The sequence below is a fragment of the Camellia sinensis genome, chromosome 3 (genome assembly GCF_055761805.1).
Source record: "Camellia sinensis isolate YWXY chromosome 3, ASM5576180v1, whole genome shotgun sequence".
NCBI classification, from domain to species: domain Eukaryota; kingdom Viridiplantae; phylum Streptophyta; class Magnoliopsida; order Ericales; family Theaceae; genus Camellia; species Camellia sinensis.
In genome coordinates this window covers 34,368,478-34,392,923 of record NC_138963.1, presented here as the reverse complement: position 1 = coordinate 34,392,923, position 24,446 = coordinate 34,368,478, and the positions used below count along the sequence as shown (strand labels likewise).

The 24,446-nt window shown below is 34.1% G+C and overlaps 1 pseudogene; it reads left to right on the top strand.

Moving 5' to 3' along the window:
- The first annotated feature begins 537 nt into the window (after positions 1–537).
- Positions 538–24,353, top strand: LOC114274128 (cytochrome P450 76A1-like; annotated as a pseudogene).
- The last annotated feature ends 93 nt before the right edge of the window (positions 24,354–24,446 follow it).

The window sequence follows — 24,446 nt, the reverse complement described above, 5'->3', positions numbered from 1 at the left end:
GGCGAGCGAGTGCGAGAGAGAAATGAGAATTTTGGAAGAAATGAAAGGAAAGGGCCTACGGCAATCCGGACAAAACGACTCTTTGTCGCTTATGTTATATATATATATATATATAACTATTTGGATTGAAGGGTAAAAATGTCTTCTTATTTATAAATAGGACTTATTGGTTCAAAAACTTTTAGATAGGACCTAAGCTACCACAAAATATGTAGATAGGACTTTTAGGTAATTAATCCAAAAAAAAAAAAAGTTCAATTTAAAAATTTTACTTTTAATTTTTAATACTTAATTTTCTTTCTACAGTTTTTAACTTTATCAAATATCACTTTATTATTACAACCAACTTGTTAAGAAATTTAAAAATACCATACATTTTTTTTATTATACAAAATATATAACGTTTTTGATCAGTTAAATTTTGCTTATTTTATAAAAAAAATGTGTTAATTGATGAAACGATATCGCCTATGCTACACACATGCTACATTAAAAAGAATAGAAAGAAGCAAAACCTAACTAGCTATCATCCAAGCCATGGAATGGACATGGAGCTTTCTTATTCCATTATCATCATATCACCACCCTTCCTCCTTCATCTCCTCCGCTACCACAACTCCGCCTCCACCACCCTACCTCCTAGACCACCAGGTTGGCCGGCATTTGGCAACCTCTTCGACCTCGGTAGCATGCCACATCGAACCCTAACCAGACTTTAAAAACAGTACGGCCCAGTCGTTTGGCTCCAGCTCGGCTCCATAAACACCATGGTAGTCCTCACTGCTACCGCTGCCACCGAGCTATTCAAAAACCACGACCACTCCTTTTCTGACCGAACCGTCTCCGCCATCTTTCGGTCCCACGACTACCACAAGGGCTTCGTCGGTCTCACCCCCTGCAGCCCGTACTGGCGACTATTGCACCGTGTAGGCTCCGTCGAGATGCTCATTGCCAAGCGGATTAACGCCACGGTGGGTGTCCACCGAAAGTCCGTCGACAACTTGTTGATGTGGATAGAGAGGGAGGCGCGTGGGCATTGTGATGCAGCGGTGCGTGGGGTTCATGTGGCGCATTTCGTGTTCCTCACATCATTTAATATCCTCGGAAATCTTACGTTTTCAGGTGATTAAATTTTAGAAGAAATTACTATTTGGTGAATTCTATAAAATTATCATGTATTTATAAAAAAATAATTATAATTATAATTATTAATATTTGTAAGATTTATCACTTATTTATAATTTTTTTCCAAAACTCTTACTGAATTGAAATTTTTCCTAAATTTACTATGCTAATGAACGTATTTAATTATCCCAATGTGTTCAACCATTTTAATATCTTTTATTTATTTATTTATATATTTTGTTTATAAATCTTCTTTTGTCTTGTTCATGAATCTCATCTTGTTCATGAATGAAGATTCATTGTTTTGGTGACCTTTTATCTTGTTCATAAACAAAGATTAATTAGAGTTCATGAACTTGGTGGTGAGTTAATATTTGGAGACTCTCCATTGTCTCTAGTTTACTGGTCAATATTATTTTTTGGTGTAAATTGTAAGGTCTTAGTGGCCTATAAATAATTCCTCTCATTTACTTTTTTCTACACCAACTATTTTTCATACTTGAAAGATTACTAGCCAAAGAATGATGTTTTTTCTTGGTGGAGCTTTGGATTCACTATCTTGTGCAGAGTTGGTTTAAACCATATGACAAGTGGCCGAGCTGTTGTATCCTGGAAGGACAAGTCATAGTTTTGTGACTGGTGCATCGGTATTTGGGTTCTTTCTACCATAGTGGGCTTGATCTCCTTAAAGAAAACGAGATATCTGTGCCTCAGTCTGATCTATTTATATCTCATTTTCTTTGCATTATTTATCAATAAAATATAATTTTTTCTGATACTTTCACCAACAATTTTAAGGAGATCAACCATGGAATAAGTACTAAAAAATACCAATGATAGAATTGGAGATCTCAACAAGCCTTTCAAGTTCAAGGGAGTTCATTTTAGGAGGTGGAAAGGAAAAATTCTTTTTTCACTCAGTCTTTTGAAAGTTGCATATAATCTTATCGAGAAAAAATCAAACAAAATCCCAAACGAGGAGATAAATAATGAAGACTATGAGACACATGAAGCAAAAGTGACATCCTACAATACAGATAAGTATAAATGTCATTTTTATCTCTTAAATTTCCTTGCTGATTAATTTTACGATTGTTACTATGACACCACTTACACTTTGTCTTCTATTAATTTTTGGCATGCTCGCTTGTATCATATTTACAATAAATATGTGGGAATCATGAGTAGTTTAGGATTAATTCCTAAAGTGAAAAAAAAATTGAGAAATGTGAAGCTTGCAGTAAAGTAAAAATTACCAAGAGGTCTCATAAAAGTATTGAGAAAAATACCGAATTGTTAGAATTATTTCATACTGATTTGTGTGAATTTGAAGGAATTTTAACTCAAGGTGGTAATCGATATTTTATCACTTTTATTGATGATTTTTCAAATTACACAAACGTATATTTATTAAAAAAATAAAAGTGATGCTTTTGAGAAATTTAAAGAATTCCTTCTTGAAGTGGAAAATCAATTCGGTAAAAAGATTAAGAGAATTATAAGTGATAGAGGCCGAGAATATGAATCTCTTGGATTCAACTCTTTTGTTTAGTCATTGGAAATTATTCATGAGACTACTCCACCATATTCACCTTCATCTAATGGCATAGTTGAAAGAAAAAATAGAACGTTAATTGACTTGACATATGCTAGGCTTATTGATTCAAGTGCTCCCTCAAATCTTTGGGGCGAGGCTATTTTGACAACTTGTCATGTGATAAATAGAGTGCCACACAAAAATACTAAAATTGTACCTTACGAGTTGTGGCGGGGGCATAAACCAAATCTAAGTTATTTGAGGTTTTGGGGTTGTTTAGCTTTTGTAAGTCTTGCAGATCCTAAACGACCTAAATTGGGTGAACGAGCTACCACCTCTGCTTTTCTTCGGGTATGCGTTGCATAGTACAGCTTATAGATTTTTTGATATGGAAAATAATATTATTTTTGAATCAGATGACGCTATTTTTCATGAAAATAAATTTTCTTTCAAATCTAGAAATAGTGGGGGTCAAATAATTTTTGAAAATATTTTATCCATGCCTAGCTCTTCTACTCCATCTCAAGTTTTTCAAGAACAAGAAAATTCTCAAATCCAACCAACGAGGAGTAAACGAGCTAAAGTTGAAAAAGATTTTGGCCCTAACTATTATCTTTACAATGTGGAAGAAATTCCTCTTACGGTGCAAGAAACTTTATCATCACCTGATGCTATTTTCTGGAGAGAGGCTGTAAATGATAAGATAGATTCACTACTTTCAAATTAAACACGAAAGCTAGTGAATTTACCTCCAAGTTGTAAAACTATTGGGTGTAAATAGGTTTTTCATTAAAAACTTAAACTGGATGGAACTACAGATAAAAATAAAGCGAGGCTTGTCGCTAAAGGTTTTAAATAACAAGTTGGTCTTGATTTCTTTGATACTTTTTCTCCAGTTACTAGAGTTACATCCATTAAACTATTGATAGCAGTGGCTGCAATTCATGATTTAAAATTTTATCAAATGGATGTAGAAACAACATTTTTAAATGGAGATCTAGATGAGGAGATTCACATGGACCAACCCGAAGGCTTTGTGGAGCCTGACCAAGAAAACAAGGTGTGCAAGTTAACTAAATCCCTTTATGGTTTTAAACAAGCTCCTAAACAGTGGCATAAGAAATTTGATTCCTGCATGCTTGAGAATGGCTTTAAGACTAATGAATGTGATAAGTGCATATATTATAAAACTTGTGAGAATGCACATGTGATTATTAGCCTATATGTAGATGATCTACTTATCTTTGACTCTAATTTGCATATTATAAATGCGAATAAAAATATGCTTAATAGCTATTTTGATATAAAAGATCTTGATAAAGCCAATTTTATTTTGGGAATTAAAATTACCAAGATTAATTATGGCATTTTTCCTAATCAATCGCATTATGTTGAGAAAATTTTAAAGAAATATAACTTTCTACACTGTAAACATGTTGTTACTGCTTTTGATGTAAGCATACATTTATCTGTTGTAACAAATAAAAAAGAAGTGATTAATCAAAAGGGATATGCTAGCATGATTGGTAGTTTGAGATATGCTACTGACTGTACTAGACTTAACATTGTATATACTGTTGGACTACTTAGCAGATTTACTAGCAAGCCAAGTCGAGATCATTGGCTAGTCATGGAAAGAATTATGAGATATTTATCTGGTATCAAAAATTATGGTTTGTTTTATAACAAGTATCCTGCAGTACTTGAGGAATATAGTGATGCCAATTGGAATACTTTGTCAGGTGTTTCTCTCTCTTTACCTCAAGTTTTACTTTTACCTTAGGTGGTGGTGCTATATGTTGGAAGTCTAAAAAACATACTATAATTGCTAATTCTATTATAGAAGCTGAGCTTATAGCGTTAGTTTCAGCATGTGAGGAAGTGAATTGGTTGAGAGATTTGTTACATGAAATCCCTTTTTGGGAAAAACCAATTCCTCCTATGCTAATTCGTTGTGATAGTACTGCTGTTATTGGTAGAGTGAACAACCATTTTTATAATGGTAAATCCAGACATATTCGAAGGAAACACAGTAATGTGAGATCCTATTTGAGTAATAGCATCATAATTGTAAATTATGTAAAATCTTGTGATAATCTTGAGGATCCGTTAACCAAGGCCTTGGTGAGAGATAGGGTCTGGAATACATCGAGGGAGATGGGTTTAAAGCCTATAAAATCATAAACCATGTATGAGGACACCCAGTCTAGGGACCAGAGATCTTGTAACTAGGTTCAATGGGAAAAACGAATCATAAGGTTGTAGCTTGACTTTCTCACGCCCCCTTTCGGAAGTTCGAAATAAGCCCTACAGTTCAGAATCCCGCGGTTTTGAATCTAATTTTACAAGTGTAATGTGAAATTGATAAACACCAAAGAGTCCAAATTCGACAAATCTTTTGAAAAATCGATTTTGAATCAAATTGCCAAAAATGGACTACTTTGCTAGATACAGAGTTGCCACCTAAATATTTTTTGGAAAATTTAGAAAATCCATAACTCGTGTCAAAGGCCATGTGTCCATTGTCACCAAGATTGACTCAGCTTGGGAACTTAGGTACGAAAGGGGAAGGTCATGAATTGAGCACCCTACTCGCCCGATCAAAGATCGGCCTCTACTAATCATGATTTGATTTTTATCAACATTATATACTCTTATTTCGGTTTATTAGGCTAGCATTACTATGTGATGCGCACACATACAAGTATAGACTAACTTTGCAAGAATTGGAACATTTCGATTCGTGTTTGTTTTGAAAATTATTTTGAAATATGTGCCGCTTGAAAAAGTGATCGCATAAGAACATTACTCAAATTATTCCAATTCAAGCATATGGCCTTCATCCACAAGCATTCAAGTAGTTATAGCACTTAAGCAATTAGTCTCCTGGCAAGCATGCTAAACATGGCAACAATCACATTCGTGCAATTATGCTAAAACTAGTAAACACTTACCTAGTACTCCAAGCCAAAAAAAGATAAATGAGTTAGAAAAATGTATGATCCTAACTATGCAATATGACTAATGCAACACATGTGAATATGTAATTAATAGGCTCGGCTACTAATATGGCATATGAATCAATTAAATAGCATGTGATATAAGCATGTATTCAAAGAAGTATAAGCAATAACAATGCAGTTAGAATGATGAATCGAGCCTCGGTGTATGCAATACAAATGGATGCAAACATAAAGTATGCTAAACAAAACATGATGTCCCTAAACTAACCATCAGAAGCTAGTAAATAAAATGGAGAAATACGTAGGGTTGGAAGACATACACATTATTACATTACGCTCTTACGAAGGAGAGTCCGAATGAAAAAGCTAGCTAACTAACTAACTAATTAAAACTAAGCTAATTATTACAAAACAAATGAAATTAGCTAATCTACTTAACTAATTATTACAACAAATGAATTAACTAACTAGTTAACTAGCTAATTAAATAATTACAACGTAGGTGCAATTGAAATGGGTAATTAAACTACACGACTATCTACTATGCCTCGGGAAACGAAAGATGTTCATGCGCATGCTCGGTTTCTACCTGAAAAGCCATTGTTTTGCTTCTAAATGCCTCTATTTGCACAGTTGAACAACTCTGCTCCACCTTATAAACACACTGCTGAAATTTGCATCAGTGACTGGCCGGCCAGAGATGAAGGTTGCCGACAACCAATGGAGGTGGTCTACTAGCCACTGATGCACAGGTTCATCTTGCTACAACAAAAGACAAATAGAGCATATACAAGGTATTTTCAAGGGTTGTCTGCACAACTCACCCCTCATTTTCATGAACAAATCCAAGGAGTGGTGAACCTAAGCCACAAACCACCAATTCAAGCAATTTCATTGCATGATGGCTTGTGAACCCAAATGTGCAATTTCAATAAATGCAATGAAAATGAGACTCTCAAAACCACCTCCCTATCATAAATGATCAAGGGAAGTGGTGACCTTGGAAACTTGAATCATTTCATCACTAGTAAGTATGAAATGGTTCAAGTTTCCACGTGTTCAATTAACGTCTGATTGAACACGACCAAATTATTATCTTTTACCATTTTTAGCCTCAATTTTAATTACTCCATTTTAAATTATCAACCATTCTTTAATTCATTGAGTCCAATGGTGAAGTTAAGTACTCTAATGGAGTGAAGTACCAAACCAAGAGTTAACTTAAGACATGAAAAAGATGTCACGCCGTTGATAATGAACCCCTAAAAGGGATTAAACATGAAGCATGACAACCTCAATCTCATGCTTAAAAGAACAAGAGACTTGAAACAACCCTCAAAGAAAAACAAAAACCAAGAAAGGAGGGAGTTTGCAGAGATTATTAATGCTGAAAATAAGTTAGAAAAGCATAAATAAATGCTATCAACTCAAATGAGATGGTGTATAAGGCCTAGAACACCAAACTCACGAAGACTATTACACTATAAACATGCAAAACAAAGCTCAAGCACAACAAACACTTAAAAACAATCTTAAAACAAGTCTGAAACAACCCTAAAACATGCTGGAATTTAGCTAACAAAAGCTAGAAAAATAAGCTAAACACATGGAGCATATTAAGCTAGTAAACAAAACACAAGGAGGGGAGGCTACCCTCTCCATTTTTGGACTTCAAAACATGATTTTAGCCACTGAAATAACTCTGAAATTCAGTGTTTAAAAGCTCAAAAAAAGATAGTAAAATGATGGGAAACACAAGGGTAAAGGCCTTGAAAGTAAAGTGTAAAGAAGGGTGAACCACCCCTCTACCTTTATTAGCCTTAAACCACAAGTTTCAGCCCAAAAATACAGAGTTCTCATAGCCCAAAAATAGTAAGAAAAAATAGAAAATAAGTGGTGTAGAGATGGTGCAAAAGCAAGAGAAGGTATACCTCTTGAAGAGGAATGAACCCTTAAGTCACAAACCACCAATTTCACACTCTCAAGTGTTTTAAGAGCTCAAATTCAAGCTCAAATAACCTCAGCAAGAAGCTCTCTAGTTTTGGTTTAGAGTGTTTGGGCAAAGTCTATGCAAGTTGCAACAAAGAGAGAGAATTGTGGAGAGAGAGGATATTTTTTTGCTCCCAAAGTTTTTTTAACCTTGAAATATGAGAGATAGGTAATGTATATATAGAAAACATGAGCCTTAGGTCGAAAATATCTATTCAAAAACAGCTGAAGCAGTGTGAAAACAACTAGAGGAAAATATCTACAAAAAAATTTGTTTTTGGTCACTAGTGGCCGGCTTGGACACCAGTGGCTGGCAGGCTAGAAATGGTGGCCAGCCGTCCACAAATGGTGATTGTCGGCTACCTGCCAACCACAAGAAAAATCTACTTCCAGGTCCGACTTCAAATGGGCATATCTCTCTCATCCGAACTCGATTTTACATCATTCTTGAGTCTAAATTGAAGCCCCGAAAGTCTACTTTCTGATGGTGATGGCTTCACATCTAAATTCTAAGTGTGAAAAGAGATATGCCTATTTTAGTGAAGGTTGCTCAGTTTTAGCTTAATTAGAATGATGCCTAACTTTAAACAGTCATATCTCCCTCATCCGAACTCAGCTTTAGGAGATTATTGGGTCTAAAATGAAGCCTCGGAAGTCCACTTTCCAATGGTGGTGGCGTCACAACTAAAGTTCAAGTGTACAAAATGATAGGCATGATTCAGTGTACGCTGCTCAGTTCTCCCTTACAGTTTCATACCCAACTTCTTCCCCAACTAGTTTTCTTCGCTCGCCACTTATTTGCTCCAACTCCAAACCTCTAAATAAGATGTTTAAAAGATTTTTCAAAGAGTTCACATCTCTTCCATTTATTTTCACTTTATCCTTACTCGTTTTATCGAAAAGTGCAACTTTTAAACGAAATACGAGCCTCGAAACATCATAGAAGCTTTTCAAAAATATTTTGAAAGAAAGGGTTTTAAGGTCTCAAATGGTTTTGGTCAAAATAGTTTTGGTCAAAATGAGGTGTAAGGTTGGAATTTAGAGCTCTCCTTGATGAAGAAATCGAACATTTGTATAGCACAACTTTCATCATTGAGTGATCAATCAGTGGCATTCAAGTCTTAAGGGCGATCAAAAATGGGTGCCTACAATGGTGGTTGTAAAAAATGCACTCCTTAATATTTTGTTGTCCATTCCTATAATGTATGTGCATTTGTCCTGTAATGTTGGAGGGTTGAGTTTTTGTACTCTTAATGAAATTATGTAGCTCTTGTTGAGTGTATTGTGTAAATTATAGGAACATCCTTGACAGATTTCACCTATATGAGCATGAAAGTGGGGTTGTTTTCTATAAGAACGAAGCTTATTCTCAAATATGCTCATGAAAATTGGGATAAGCACGAGGTCGTAATGTGCTAGCTATTAAAAGCTCATGTCAACACCTGAATTATTATGTGTGAGTAGTAATACTTTATTTCTCCTAAGTAGTCATAGTTCAAGTTTGAGACCACTACTGACTCTGGAGTAGAGGTTACTGTTTCACTAATGAAGGTTCAATGCAGAGCACACCTTCATGATGCATACTAGCCTATCTTTGTTTGGTAATCTCTTTTGTCCTTGCTGATATTAAAATGAGTGGGGGATTGTTGGACCATTTTAATATATTTTATTTATTTATTTATAAATTTTGTTCTTGAATCTTCTTTTGTCTTGTTCATGAATCTCATCTTATTCATAAATGGAGATTCATTATTTTGGTAACATTTTGTCTTGTTCATGAATGGAGATTAATTAGAGTTTGGAGACTCTCCATTGTCTCTAGTTTAATGGTCATTATTATTTTTTAGTGCAAATTGTAAGGTCCTAGTGACCTATAAATAGTTCATTTCATCTACTATTTTCTACACCAATTATTTTTCATACTTGAGAGATTACTAGTCATAGAATGGTGTTTTTTCTTGGTGGAGTTTTGGCTTCACCATCTTATGCAGAGTTAGTTTAAACCATATGACAAGTGGTCGGACTGTTATATCCTGGAAGAGACAAGTCATAATTTTGTGACTGCTACATCGAGATTTGAGTTCTTCCTACCTAAGTGAACTTAATCTCCTACAAAATATCCATATCTCAATCTGATCTATTTATATCTTATTTTTTTTACGTTATTTATTAATAAAATATAATTTTTTCTGCTATTTTCACCAGCGCAATATAACCAGCAAAGCTAACTTATTCCAACCACACGGATAGAATACACTCACTTAGATATGTTGAATGTGACGTGATATCACCGTTTTAATTATTTTTTTTTTCCTTTTTGTATTTTTAGGGGACGTAGTGGACCAGAGTCGGCACAGGCTTCAGAGCTTTTCTCGGCAATGACGAGTTTTATTGAGTGGGCCGGGTATCCGAATTTGGTGGACTCGTTTCCGTGGCTCGGATGGGTTGACCCACAGGGTTTGAGGAGAAGGATGGATCGGGACCTCGGAAAAGCGTGGGCAATGGCTTCAGGGTTGGTGAATAAGAGGGTAAAAGAAAGGGACGAAGGTGGATTGGGAAAGAAGCAAGACTTCTTGGATGTGTTGCTAGATTTTGAGGGAAATGGAAAAGACGAACCAGAAAAATTGTCTGAAGCAGAGATCAATATATTTATAGGGGTAAGTATTATTTTAGTCCCTTTTTTATAATTATGAATTTATGAGCATGGCTCATATTTTCTCATCTCAGTTCAGTTTGGCCATGATTTTTTTTTCTTTTTTTAAGTTTTTAAATTCTACTCGACATGACGAATTAAAAAATTTAGAAAAGATAAAAATAAGTAAAAAGTAATTTTTTTTTTATTTATTTTAAATATTTTTTTACTTTTTAAATTTGTTTACGTGATTTATTAATAAAAAAGAAGCCACTAATGATAAAAATAAAATTGAAAAAAGACGTGCTGTATTTTATTTATTTATTTATTATAGTCGAGGGAAATTATTCAATTAGCACCACGTGTCCATACTCCATACCAATCACCAATTAGTTAGTCCCATATTGTCCCCCCATCTCCAACATAAATCGTGGGTCCTTGTGTCTCTCTACCAATCAAAACATTATGGAGCACCACGTATCCATACTCCGGAAATACTGAATAATCACCCTATAGTCAATATCAAGAAGTAGCATGGATCCTTTGTTCTAGGATCAACTTAGTATAATTATTCAGTATTGTTTACCTAATATTTTTAATTACTAAATTTTTTTTTTTTTTTTTTTTTATGGGTAAGACAATATTAACCCTCCTTTATTTGGTAGTTGGGATTACAGTTCTTCATCCATTGATATTATTTTCTTATAAATAATGTCACATGACATTATGAAATTATTTAGGACAAATTACAAACACCCCTCGAGATTTGATAAAAATACAGATTCCCCTCTGAAGTTTGAGAAATTACAAATTGCCCCATGAGGGTCAAATTTTCATAACAAATTAGGAAAAATTAGGAGGGAATCTGCATGAAAATAAAAACCTCATGGGACAATTTGTTATGAAAATATAAACCTCAGAGGGCAGGATGTAATTTCTCAAATCTCATGAAAGAATCTGTATTTTCACCAAATCTTGAGAGAGGTGTTTGTAATTTGCCCAATTATTTAATAATATTTGCGTCCGTCTATAGCATTTGTTCGTGGAAGAATTATTTAATAGTGGAACAACAAAAAAAAAAAAAAAAAAACAAAAAAAAAAAAAACACAAATATCTCATGCGTTTATAGTTTTTTTTCTCTGCTCTAAGTAATTTCCCCTTTGTTCATAACTAATGTTATGCAAATTAATAAATTCTACAAACTTCTTTTTACTTACTATATTATTATATCATTAAAATTATATTATTGTCTAACGAAATAATTATATGATTTATCAGATGTGAACAACTGTCTGAATTAATATAATCATTGGTCTTTTATAATTTTTAATTAATCCAATTAGTATATATTAAATCATATTTGAATGATCATTTACACATTTTAAACCCGACCCATCTTAATCCATCATCCATTCATTCTGAATGGAGTCCACTCTCCACAAATATGATAGTTCAAGGTCACCAGGCCCCAAATAATTTTGGGCCTCTATTATCCATAAACCCAAAAATAAAGCCCAGTGAAACATACCTATGTTCAATATTCAAATATATGGTAGATTTATGGGGTGCTTATATTTGCGGGAAAAAAAAAAAAAAAAACAAACAAACAAACTCGCTACGTTCAATTAAAATTTTAGTTTCTGTTATATCTCAATGTAAATTTATTAATAAGGACAGCATTTATTAAAACATAAAATAAAGTATCTTTTTTTTTTCATAATACATCCTGATCACTGATGCGTGTTATTCATATTCAAGTTTTTTCATATTCTTTCCCAAGTTTTAATTATTTTCTCCTTCTTCTTCCTCACTCAAAAACTCCAATCTACTGCACCAAAACTAACCATTATCATCAATATCATTGTTTCTTATTTGTTGTTACATGCAAATAGAACAAAAAATTGAACAAAGTCAAACAATGAAGGAGAATAATAATCAAAACTATTTTTTTAAGCAATCCATCAAAGAAGAGTAAGTATTCACATAACTATTAAAGAAAAATTCTTAATTTTTTGTGTTTTTTTTTAAACATAAAAATGAATATTCAGCCTATTTGACGTCAATACTATTCGAACTTTCAGATCTAAACAAATTCACTTTGTTAGAATTTTCACTGCCGAACAAAGTAAATTTGTTCAGATCTGAAAGTCCGAACAAAACAATCTTATTCGGCATTGGAAGGCCAAACAAGCTGACTTGGATCCAATTTTTGTTTCATCCTTCTCCTTCTTCAACGTGGATTTAATGTGCTTTTTTTTCAGTAATTGGCAATGAAAAGACTAAGAAGAGGATGACATGGTTGAGACGTGCCTGAGAATGGCTGAGAAGACAATGTCGTAGCTGAGAATGATTAAGAAGAGAAAATTGAGGGTTTTTTTTAATTGATTTTATATGAAGGCTATTATTTGAGTGTACCATAAAATTAAAATATTATATTATTTAAGGGTAATTTGTGAAAAAATATAGGGTGTATTGAGAGTCAATTATATATTTTAATAATTTAATATGAAGCATTGAGAAATTGGATGTATTAATTAATTTTTTGGGAGTAAATAAAATCCCCTAGATTTATGTTATCTATGCAAAATAAAGAGCGCAGTCCAACTTAATTAGTAATTTTATATTTGAAAATGCTATAAAAATAATATTTGTGTAATACTTTATTATGATTGTTGGGTATACTTCTTTATTGGAGTATGGGACCCAATTAGTTTATTAAAATATTCCGTTTAGTTTGGTGTTGGTTATAATTTTTTTTAAAAATGTTATACCTAACTTTGGAGGCCCAATGGGTATTTAATAATTTGTTTGGTAACAGTTAGGGTTGAATAAAAGCCCTAAAATCAATAATATATATATTGTTAATGTTCCTCCACGTGATCAGTTAGTACAAATTCAATTCGGTGGGAGTGGTTTTTTTCTCTGAGGCTTGGAAGATTTCATTGGTTTCAAGTTTTGGCTGCTTTGAACATTGTCTCTGTATCTTCGGCTGGTTTGGTTTAAGTTGATTTGGGTTATTATTTTGGATCTTCTTCAACTCTGTTTTGAAGACTTTTGTTTCATCTATTTGGTGAGATCTTTCCTCTTGATTATTTGTAATTATTTGGAATTCACCTAAGGGTGGTTTTGTGAGACCATTCGTGTCTCGTTTGTAATCATTTGAAAACTTTTTAGTTGATAGTGGAATCGAACTTCGATCCCATGGACGTACCTCACATTGAGGGAACCACGTAAAAATTCTTGTGTCGTCATTGATTTAATTTTTTCGCATTAATTTTTATTCCCATTGATTGATTTACTTGTGAGGAATCATCTATTTTCCCTAACAACTGGTATCAAAGCTTGTTGTTTATTTGGGTTTATTTATATATGTAAATCAATGGGGGGGAATATTGGTCGTATGTCTAGCTTCGATGGAAGCAATTGGGTAATTTGAAAAACTAAAATGAAGGACTTATTATTTTGTAAAGATTTTTATGGGCCTATTGAGGGTGATAGTGACAAACCTGAGGGTATGCAAAATGATTAATGAAAGAGGCTTAATCGAAAAGCCGTTGGCGTTATCCGTCAATAGATTGATGACAATGTGTTTTATCATGTTGATACTGAAACTTCGGTATATGATTTATGGAAAAAATTAAAAGGCCTTTATGATAGAAATCAGTCACAAATAAAGCCTTTCTGTTTTGAAAGTTTGTTAATTTAAAATATAAAGATGTAAGCCTTATTTCGGAACATTTGAATGAAATAAAGAGTATTGTTAACCATCTTGCTTCTATGAAAATTGTTTTTGATGATGAGTTGCAGTCTTTGATGCTATTTAGTTCTTTACTCGAAAGTTGGGAGACTTTGGTTGTGACGGTTAGTAATTCAGGGCCCGATAAAGTTGTCACAATGAGCCGAGTCACTAGTAACTTGTTGAATGAAGAAACTAGAAGAAAATCAGTGGGTTCCAATCATTCGGAGGCATTTATTGTGAGAAACCGAAGCAAAACAAGAGGGAGGAGTAAAACTCCTCATAGTCGCGATCAAAGCTGTGACAATTCAAGAGATGGTTCTTTTTCAAATAAAGACATTGAGTGCTATTACTGCCATGAGAAAGGACACATGAAGTGGGAATGTCGAAAGCTCAAGAACAATGAGAAAAGGCGTGACAAAAGTGTGGATAAGAAGCAAGAAGACACAATGGCGATTACTACCAATGGTGATCTCATGGTCATTTGTGAAGATGATTGTATCAATTTTGTGAGCCAACAGAGCAATTGGATGATTGATTCCAGTGCTTCTTTTCATCTGACTTCTCGAGTGATTTCTTTACTACCTATATCAAAGGAGATTATGGTTGTGTTCGAATGGATAATGAAGGTTTGTCCAAGATTGTTGGCATGGGTGATGTTTGCTTGGAAACAAATTTAGGCAGCAAGTTGTTACTTAAAGATGTAAGGCATGTTCCCGACATTCGCCTCAATTTGATTTCTACCGAGAAGCTAGATGATGAAGGCTTTAACAACAAATTTGGTGATGGAATATAGAAGCCCACAAAGGGTTCTTTGGTAGTTGCTAAGTACAAGAAGACTCATACACTTTATTCGACGTAAGGAAAAATTTGTAAAAGTATTGTCAATGCATTTGAAGATGATACTTCTACCGAATTGTGGCACAAGTAGCTTGGCCATATGAGTGAAAAGGGACTACAAGTTTTGTTCAAGAAAGAGCTTTTACTCGGTTTAAAAGGTACACATCTTAAAACTTGCTTTCATTGTTTGACAGGTAAACAACATAGAGTTTCTTTTCATAAAAATGTTGTTTCTAGAAAAGAAAATGTTTTGGAGTTGATTCATTTAGATGTTTGTGGTTCTTTAAAAGTTAGAACACATAGTGGTGCACTTTATTTTATTACTTTCATTGATGATTATTCAAGGAAAGTTTGGGCTTTTATACTAAAAACTAAAGATCAAGTTCTAAATGTATTTAAGCATTTTTAGGTCATGGTTGAAAGAGAAACGGGACATAAATTGAAGTGCATCCGAACAGACAATGGTAGTGAATACATTAGGCGATTTGATAAGTATTGTCGTAACCAAGGTATTCGGCACCAAAAGACAGTTAAGAAGATTTTTCAACAAAATTGCGTTGTTAAGAGGATGAACCGCACCATTTTAGAAAAAACAAAGTGTCTGCTTTCACATGCTAAATTATCAAGATCTTTTTGGGGTAAGGCAATGAGGACAGCGGTTAACGTGATTAATTTGTCTCATTCCTATCCTTTGAATGGAGATGTTCCTAAAAGAGTTTGAACCGGTAAAGGTGTCTTATGAGTACTTGAGAGTGTTTGGTTGCCGAGCTTTTGTTCACATTCCATAAGATAAAAGGTCCAAGCTTGATGGCAAGTCAAGACAATGTATTTTTCTTGGCCATGGGCGTGATGAATTTGGTTATAGATTGTGAGATCTAGTCGACAGAAAAGTCATTCAAAGCCGTGATATTGTATTTCTTGAAGACCAAACAATTAAAGACTTTGGCAAAGGTGATCAACCGAAGCCAAAAAGTAGTGATCTCATTAACATGGATCCATCTCTTTCATCTTTGGTGGATGATGAAAATGGAGGAGATGTGCAGCCACCTATTAAAGATGTAGATGATGATACTAAACTTAATGAACTTAAGCTAAAAATCGAGAAAGAGCATCCAACTCAAGAACCGCCACCACAACTTGAGTTGAGAAAATCTACAAGGGACTGGCAACCTTCGAGAAAGTATCCTCCCAATGAATTTGTGTTGATTTTCGATCAAAGGGAGCCTGAGAGGTACGAAGAAGCAATTGAGCATGCAAAGAAAGATGATTGGAAAAAGGCCATGGAAGAGGAGATGAATTCCTTGTTTGAAAATCACACTTATGATTTAGTGAAGTTGCTTAAGGGGAGGAAAATTCTGAAAAATAAATGGGTCTTCAAATTGAAGAATGATGGAAAGAATTTGAGGTACAAAGCACGTCTTGTTGTGAAAGGCTTTGAGCAAAAGAAAAGTATTGACTTTGATGAAATTTTATCGCTAGTTGTGAAGATGCCTTCTGTTCGGGTTGTACTTGGCATGGCTGTAAGTATGAACCTTGAAGTTGAATAACTTGATGTGAAAACCGCATTTCTTCACGGTGATCTTGAAGAAGAAATTTACATGGAGCAACCAGAGGATCTCGTGGAGAAAGGAAAAGAAATTTTTTTGCAAATTGAAAAAAAGTTTGTATGTCCTCAAGCAAGCCCGCGACAATGGTACAAAAAATTTGATTATCTCATAATGAATAAATATTTTTCTAAAACCACTTTGGACCATTGTGTGTTTGTGAAAAAAAATTCAGATGGTAAATTTATTATTTTTTTGCTTTATGTTGATGACATGTTAATTGTTGGTCAAGATTACACTATGATTAATAAGTTGAAATTGGAGTTGAGCAAGTCTTTTGCTATGAAAGATTTGGGGCCGACAAAGCAAATACTTGGTGTGAAAATTGTTCGTGATTGCAAAAAGGGGCTAATTTGGTTGTCTCAAGAAAGCTACATTGATCATTTTAAGCTTAGTTCGAATCAAAGTCCTAGAAGTGAGAAAGACAAGGAAGAAATGCAGAAAATTCCTTATGCTTTAGTAGTTGGTTCTTTGATGTGCGTCATGGTTTGTACAAGGCCAGATATTGCTCACTCCGTTGGTGTGGTAAGTCGATTTCTGTCTAATCTGGGTAAAAAACATTAGGCAGCAATAAAATGGATTCTAAGCTATCTTCAAAAGACTTCAAAGGTGTATTTGAGTTTTGGAGATGGTAAGCCGATGCTTAATGGGTTCACGGATTCTGACATGGCCGGTGATGTTGATTCTAGGAAATCCACTTCGGGGTATTTAATGACTTTTGCAGGGGGAGCTACGACATGGCAATCTAAATTACAAAAATGTGTTGCTCTCGCAACTACCAAAGCTGAATTTATTGCTATTACGGAAGCTTGCAAGGAATTGAAGAAATTTTTGCAATAATTGGGTTTGAAGCAAGAAAGGTATGTGCTTTATTGTGATAGTCAAAGTGCTATTCATTTGAGTAAAAATTTTACTTTTCATTTGAGATCGAAACACATTGATGTGAGATACCATTGGATTCGTGATGTGTTAGATTCAAAATTATTCTAACTCGAAAAGGTTCACACGGATGATAATATTTCAGATATGTTGACTAAGACTTTGTCGAAGGACAAACATTTGAAGTGTTAAACTTTGGCGGGTATGGTTGATGTCTCCACCTAAATCGATAGAGGGAGAATTGTTGGATATACCTCCTTATTGGAGTATGTGACCCAATTGGTTTATTAAAATATTCGGTTTAGCTTGGTGTTAGTTATAATATATTTTTAATATATTATACCTAATTTTTGGAGGCCCAATGGGTATTTAATAATCTATTTGGTAATAGTTAGGGTTTGAAAAAAATCCCTAAAATCAAATCTATTTATGTTCTTCCACGTTAGCAGCTGGTACAAATTCAATTCGGTGGGAGTGGTTTTTTTTCTCCGAGGCTTGGAAGATTTCATTGGTTTCAAGTTTTGGCTACTTTGAAAATTGTCTCTGTGCATCTTCTGCTGGTTTGATTTAAGTTGATTTGGGTTATTATTTTGAATCTTCTTCAACTCTGTTTCGAAGACTTTTGTTTCATCTATTTGGTGAGTAGGGATGGCAATCTGAAACCGACCTGACGGTGACCTGACTCCCCCAACCCCGAAGTCAGTGGTTATTCACCGAAAAATGTCCCCGACGGGCCAGGGATGGTATTCAAAAGTTCATCCCGATGATATCCGGGCTGGGGACGAGAATAGTTGTTTCAGACCCGACCCCGCCCCCCCTGGCCCCGCTTAGTCCCCGAGGTAAAATTACCGTTTTGTCCCTGAATATATATATGCTTGTGTTTGTTTAGGGTTTGAGACACACACACACTCAAACACACACGACGTTCTGTTCCGCTCGTTTCTCTCTCTCTCTCGCTCGCCACCACTGGTTTGGTCTCCCCCTCTCTCTTTCTGTCACGGTCGCGCCTCTCTCCTCATCAGCAATCCTCCGTCACCACCGATCCTTCATTACCGCCTCATCTCTGCTGTTTTACCGTTTCACCTCCTCGTCTTTCTCTCTCACACACACACACGAAGCGGCTGCTGCTTTCTCTCCCTTACCGCCGCTCCTCCGTCACCGCCTCCCTCCCTCACCGCCGTTCCTCCGTCGCTGCTCTCTCTGTTTAGGTATCTCTCTCTCTCTCTCTAGGGATTTGGTTCTAGGGTTTACAAATATGTATATATATTATATATATATGAGTGTATATTATATATAGATTCAACATCTGTTTTTTTTTCCCTTCAAAATTTATAAATCTATCTATTTTATATATAGATCTGTTTATAAATGACGACTTCAAAACAACGACTGATCTGTTTATTGATCTGTTGGGAATTTGTTATGCATATAGATCTATTAAGATGATGATCATATTATTGAAGATGATATGTGGGAATTTGTTATGCATATAGATCTGTTTATTTTATATTATTGATCTATTGATATTATTGATAATCTGTCTATTAAGATGACGATCTGTCTATTTTATATTATTGATAACTTATACCATCTGTCTATTTGATGATTATTGAAACAGAGAAAGAAAATTGATGATGTTGATGATGTTATTCTGTGTATAGAAATTAGTTGTTCTTAACACAGTTTAGAAAAGAAACAGAGAAAGAAAATTGATGCTTCCATTAGATGTTTAGTTAATTTGTACACTAAAAAATATTAACAAAAAATATAGATCTGTTTATTTTATATTATTGAAGATGATGAGTAGTTAATTTGTTTAAAAGAAAGAAAAAAAATGGAATGAAAACAGAGAAAGAAAATGATGAGTAGTTAATTTTTTATATTATTGAAGATGATGAGTAGTTATTTTATATCTTCACTGTATTTTATCTTCGCTGTATTTTATTCTTTCTTAAACATCAATTTTTTATTTCACTGTATCATTGAAAATTGATGTTGTCACTGAGTAGCTAAACATCAATTTTTTATCTTCATTGTATTTTATTCCTTCTGTTTATTTTATATTATTGAAGATGATGAGTAGTTAATTTTTTATATTATTGAAAATCTTATTGGTACATGTCCCAATTCAATTCCATTCATCTAAAAGAAAGAAAACAGAGAAAGAAAAAAAAATTGATGTTTAGTTAATTTGTTTCTCAGTTCCATTAATTCAATCCATTAGCTTAGTTATTATTAATTTGTTTCTCAGTTCCAGTAATCTACTTTTATGTTGCCTCTGTTAATATTAATTCAATCCATATTATTTTTATAAAGGTTAAAAATGTCAGATGTTAACTCTGAAGCACTAGTTAACTCTGAAGTACCCGTTAACTCTCAAGTACCATTTGAGAGTGACGCGTCACAATATTCATCGCCAGCTACAAACGCACCTACGAACTCACCGTCTCCCCTCTCTAATCAAAATGTTATTGATTTAGAAGAAGAGTCTAATACTACTTGTGGAGAAACTAAAAGAAAACCTAGTGTTGTGTGGGAACATTTTAAAAAACAACAAATGAATGGGGTGTGGAAGGCAATATGTAATTATTGTAATAAGCATCTTGGAGGTGATTCAAAAAATGGAACTAGGCATTTGCATGGTCACCATAAGAGTTGTACTAGGAAAAAAGTGATGGACATGAGGCAAAAAGTGTTAACTAACAACTTTAGTAGAGAGAGTCCAAAAATGAATTCTTATATTTTTTATCAACATTTTGCTAGGAAAGAGTTGTCACATGCCATAATCTTGCATGAATATCCCCTCTCTATCGTAGACCATGTTGGTTTTAAACGATATTCAGCAGCACTTTAACCATTGTTTAAAGTGCCTTCTCGAAATACGATAAAAAATGATATTTTAAAAATTTATGATTATGAGAGGGTGAAGACATTGAGTTTGGTAGAGCATAATAAAAGTAGGGTGGCAATAACAACTGATATGTGGACTGCTAGCAATCAGAAGAAAGGATTCATGGCTGTTACCGCACACGTTATTGATGATTCATGGACATTGCAATGTCGTATTTTGAGGTATATTTTTGTAAATTTACAAATCATTTAAAAATTCTATCTTATTCAGTTCAATTTGCATGTTATTAATACTTGTTTATGAATATCATATTTTAGGTTTATTTATGTTACATGTCCACACACAAAAGAAGTTCTTTGTGATACTTTGCTTGAGTGTATGATGGATTGGAATATTGATAGAAAAATCTCGACTGTTACTGTTGATAATTGCTCCACAAATGATGCCATGATTATTATGTTAATGGATAAGTTAAGTAATTCATCGCTTTTGTTGGGTGGTACTTTGTTTCATATGCGTTGCTGTGCACATATTTTGAATTTGATAGTGAAAGATGGATTGGATGTCATACGAGTTGGTGTGGAAAAAATTCGAGAGAGTGTAGCTTATTGGACAGCAACCAAAAAGACTAGAAAAATTTGAAGAAACAGTCAACCAATTGCGTATTCCACATACTAAGAAATTAGGACTTGATTGTGCAACTAGGTGGAATTCAACTTACTTGATGCTTCAGACAGCCTTATTGTATAAGGATGTCTTTTCTGGGTTGAAAATTAGAGAGCCCCAATATAAGACTATGCCAACTGAGCAAGAATGGGAGTATGCTAGAGAGATTAGTGGGAGGTTTAAGATTTTTTTTTTCTATCGCAGAGTTATTTTCTGGTACAAAGTATCCCACAGCCAATGTTTGTTTCCCAGCTTTATGTGAGATTAGGATGACACTGTTTCAATGGCTCTCTTGTGAAATTGAAGTGATCAAAACAATGGTATAAAAAATGTTGGAAAAATTTGATAAATATTGGTTAGTGATACATGGTGTTATTGGAGTTACAGTTGTACTTGATCCTAGGTATAAGATGAGTGTATTGAAGTTTTATTTTGAAAAACTTTATAGAGACAAAGCTGAAGATAAAGTTGATAGGGTTCGTCATATTTGTTATGATTTGTTGCAAGAGTATCAGCACCGAGTTAGTATGGAGACCGATATTGTTAGTGACTCTTCTACTCATCCAGAAATTGTTATAGAGACCCTTTCAGAATTTGATTTGTTTGTTAGTAGAAAGAGAAGTAAAAAAATGAAGAATGTAAGATCAGAGTTAGACCATTATCTAGAAGATGATGTTTTGCCAAGAACTTCAGGTTTTGATGTTTTGAATTGGTGGAAAGCTAATGGACCAAAGTATCCGACCTTACAGGCAATAGATAGGGACATTTTAGCTATTCTTGTGTCCACTGTTGCTTCTGAGTCAGCATTTAGTACTTGTGGAAGATTGGTAAGTCCACATCGTAGAAGACTTCATCCAAACACATTAGAAACATTAATGTGTGCACAAAGTTGGTTGTGGGGTGCAGAAATGAAAGATATTATTTCATCCAATCTATATATTATTATTTCACTTTTATTATTTATATTACCATGAAATAATTTCAATACTGAATTTATATTCTTTCCTTTTAGGAAATTCAACATTGGAATCGGTGGGTTATGCAACTATATATGATGATGATGAGATCGAGTCGGATCAGTCATGTGCTACCTTTGTGTTAGTTGTCATCTTTTTTGTTTTAATTGTTAACATTTTTTACATTTTATTATTAATATTAATTATTTGTTTTTTTCCTTTTATTATTTAACAGGAATTCAAGTTGAAGGAGATGATGGAAGTTGTTGTGTGGTTTGTATGGATATTGGAGAAACAATGGATTTGATTTTTTATGTTGTAATGGATATTTTTTTTTTATTTTTAATTTCAATTTTTGAGTAACCTATCCCTTGCGAGTTGTGCTTGGGATTAATTATTCTTTTTGCTACTTGTTGAATTTTCTTGTGTGTGTGGGTTGTGTATGGGCTGCTGAATTTTCTTGGAGAAACAAGATACTATTTTATGAGTTTGTCTCAATAATGACGCTGTCTCAATGTTTTGTATGCTACAGGATGTTTTGTGTGTGGGTTTTGTATGGCACTGTCTCAATGTTTTGTGTTTGGGTTATGTATGACACTCTTAGAATTTTTTTAATTGGCAATGCTACAGGATGTAATATGCAATTTCACATGCTACAGGTTGTGTAGGACAATGCTACAGGATGTGCTACAGGTTGTGTATGACAATGCTATAGGATGTAATATGCAATTTCATTGTCTCAATGTTACAGGATGGCACTGTCTTAATGCTACAAGATGTAATATGCAATTTCACTGTTAGAATTTTTTTAATTGGCAAATATGTTGACAAATATATTTTAATCCATGTTTATAGATTTTTATAGATAAAAAAAAAAAAAAAACACCGGGGATTTTTCAGGGCTGGGGATCCCCGATCGGGGGAGGAGATGGGACTGGGCTATGAGTCCCCGTCGGGGATCAAGGGCGGGGACGGGGCATATATAACTTTCGGGGATCGGGGACGGGGAGTGTAGTCCCCCGCCCCGCCCCGCTCCACCCCGTTGCCATTCCTATTGGTGAGGTCTTTCCTCTAGATTATTTGTGATTATTTGGAATTCACCAATGGATGATTTTGTGAGACCATTTGTGTCTCGTTTGTAATCGTTTAGAAACTTTTTGGCTAATAATGGAATCGGACTTCAATCCCGTAGACATGCCTCACATTGAGGGAATCACATAAAAAATTTTGTGTCGTCATTGATTTAATTTTTTCGTATTAGTTTTTATTCCCATTGATTGATTTACTTATGGAAAATCATCTACTTTCCCTAACATTATTATGGTGGGTTCAATTTTTGTTTGGTTGTATTATAATTTTACATTTTGTTTGATGTTTTCTTATTTTAACATGATTTTTTTCTAAATTATAAAGTAATAAGATCGTATTTTATCTTCTTTTTTGTTTTTTGATTAGAAATTTTATCTTTGTAAGTTCTTGTAATGAATCCATCTGTAAGAAAAATTTTAGAATGTAATTTTAATGATTATATTTGTGGGTACTGGCAAATAAAAAGAGTAGAAGGACAAACTATTTTGTTTTATAAGTACTATTTTTTGTTGTAATTATAGGGTGTTTGAGAAGAAACTTTTTTGGTTTTTTTGGTTGAAATATCACTAAAAGACAAAATAGATTAAAATAGTTAATAAGATAAAATATCACATCAATTCGATAGTCATTTCAATTCTTTCACAAAATCACTCTTAACTACAAAAAAAATCTAACTTTTATTCTAAACACAAAAATTTTAACATCTTAAAATAACTAAAAATTAAAATCACCCACTAAAATAGTAACTTCCCACGCACCCACCATGTATAATGGGCCTAGTGCTATTTTTTGTTGTGATTATTATGTACAAAGAGTTGATTATAAGAGTTCACTAGTTCAACAAATCCTGCAGGAAATGTTTCTAGCCGGTTCAGAAACAACTTGCAGCACCACCGAATGAGCAATGGCCGACCTTCTTCGCCACCCAGAAACCATGGCCAAGGCCAAAGCCGAGCTCAACAACGTCGTCGGATCAAATAGAAAAACAGAAGAGAGTGACATCGATAATCTGCAATACCTACAAGCCGTGGTAAAGGAAACGATGCGTTTACACCCTTCATTTCCACTACTAATACTGCGAAAAACTATTCGAGATACTAATTTCATGGGGTATCAAATACCCAAAAACACTCAAGTCCTTGTCAATGCTTGGGCCATTGGAAGAGACCCTGAATGTTGGGACGACCCTGAGTCGTTCAAGCCTGAAAGGTTCTTAGGCTCGAAAATAGACTATCGGGGGCAACATTATGAGTTTATACCGTTTGGGGCCCGGCGGAGGATGTGTGCTGGCATTCCGTTAGCTCATCGGATGGTGCATCTTCTTCTGGGCTCATTGCTTCATGAATTTGAATGGGAGCTTCATGGTAATGTCAGTGTCACTTGTGAGAATATGGACATGAAAGAGACGATGGGAATAGCAGTGAGAAAGTTGGAACCATTGGAAGCAATTCCGAGAAAGCGTAGGTGTGATCATGATTTTAAATAATAATAACAGAATACAATGATATTAATATGATTATATATATATAGCGGTCGACAGTATTAATATTATACTATTGAAAATTCAAAATCCTAATAG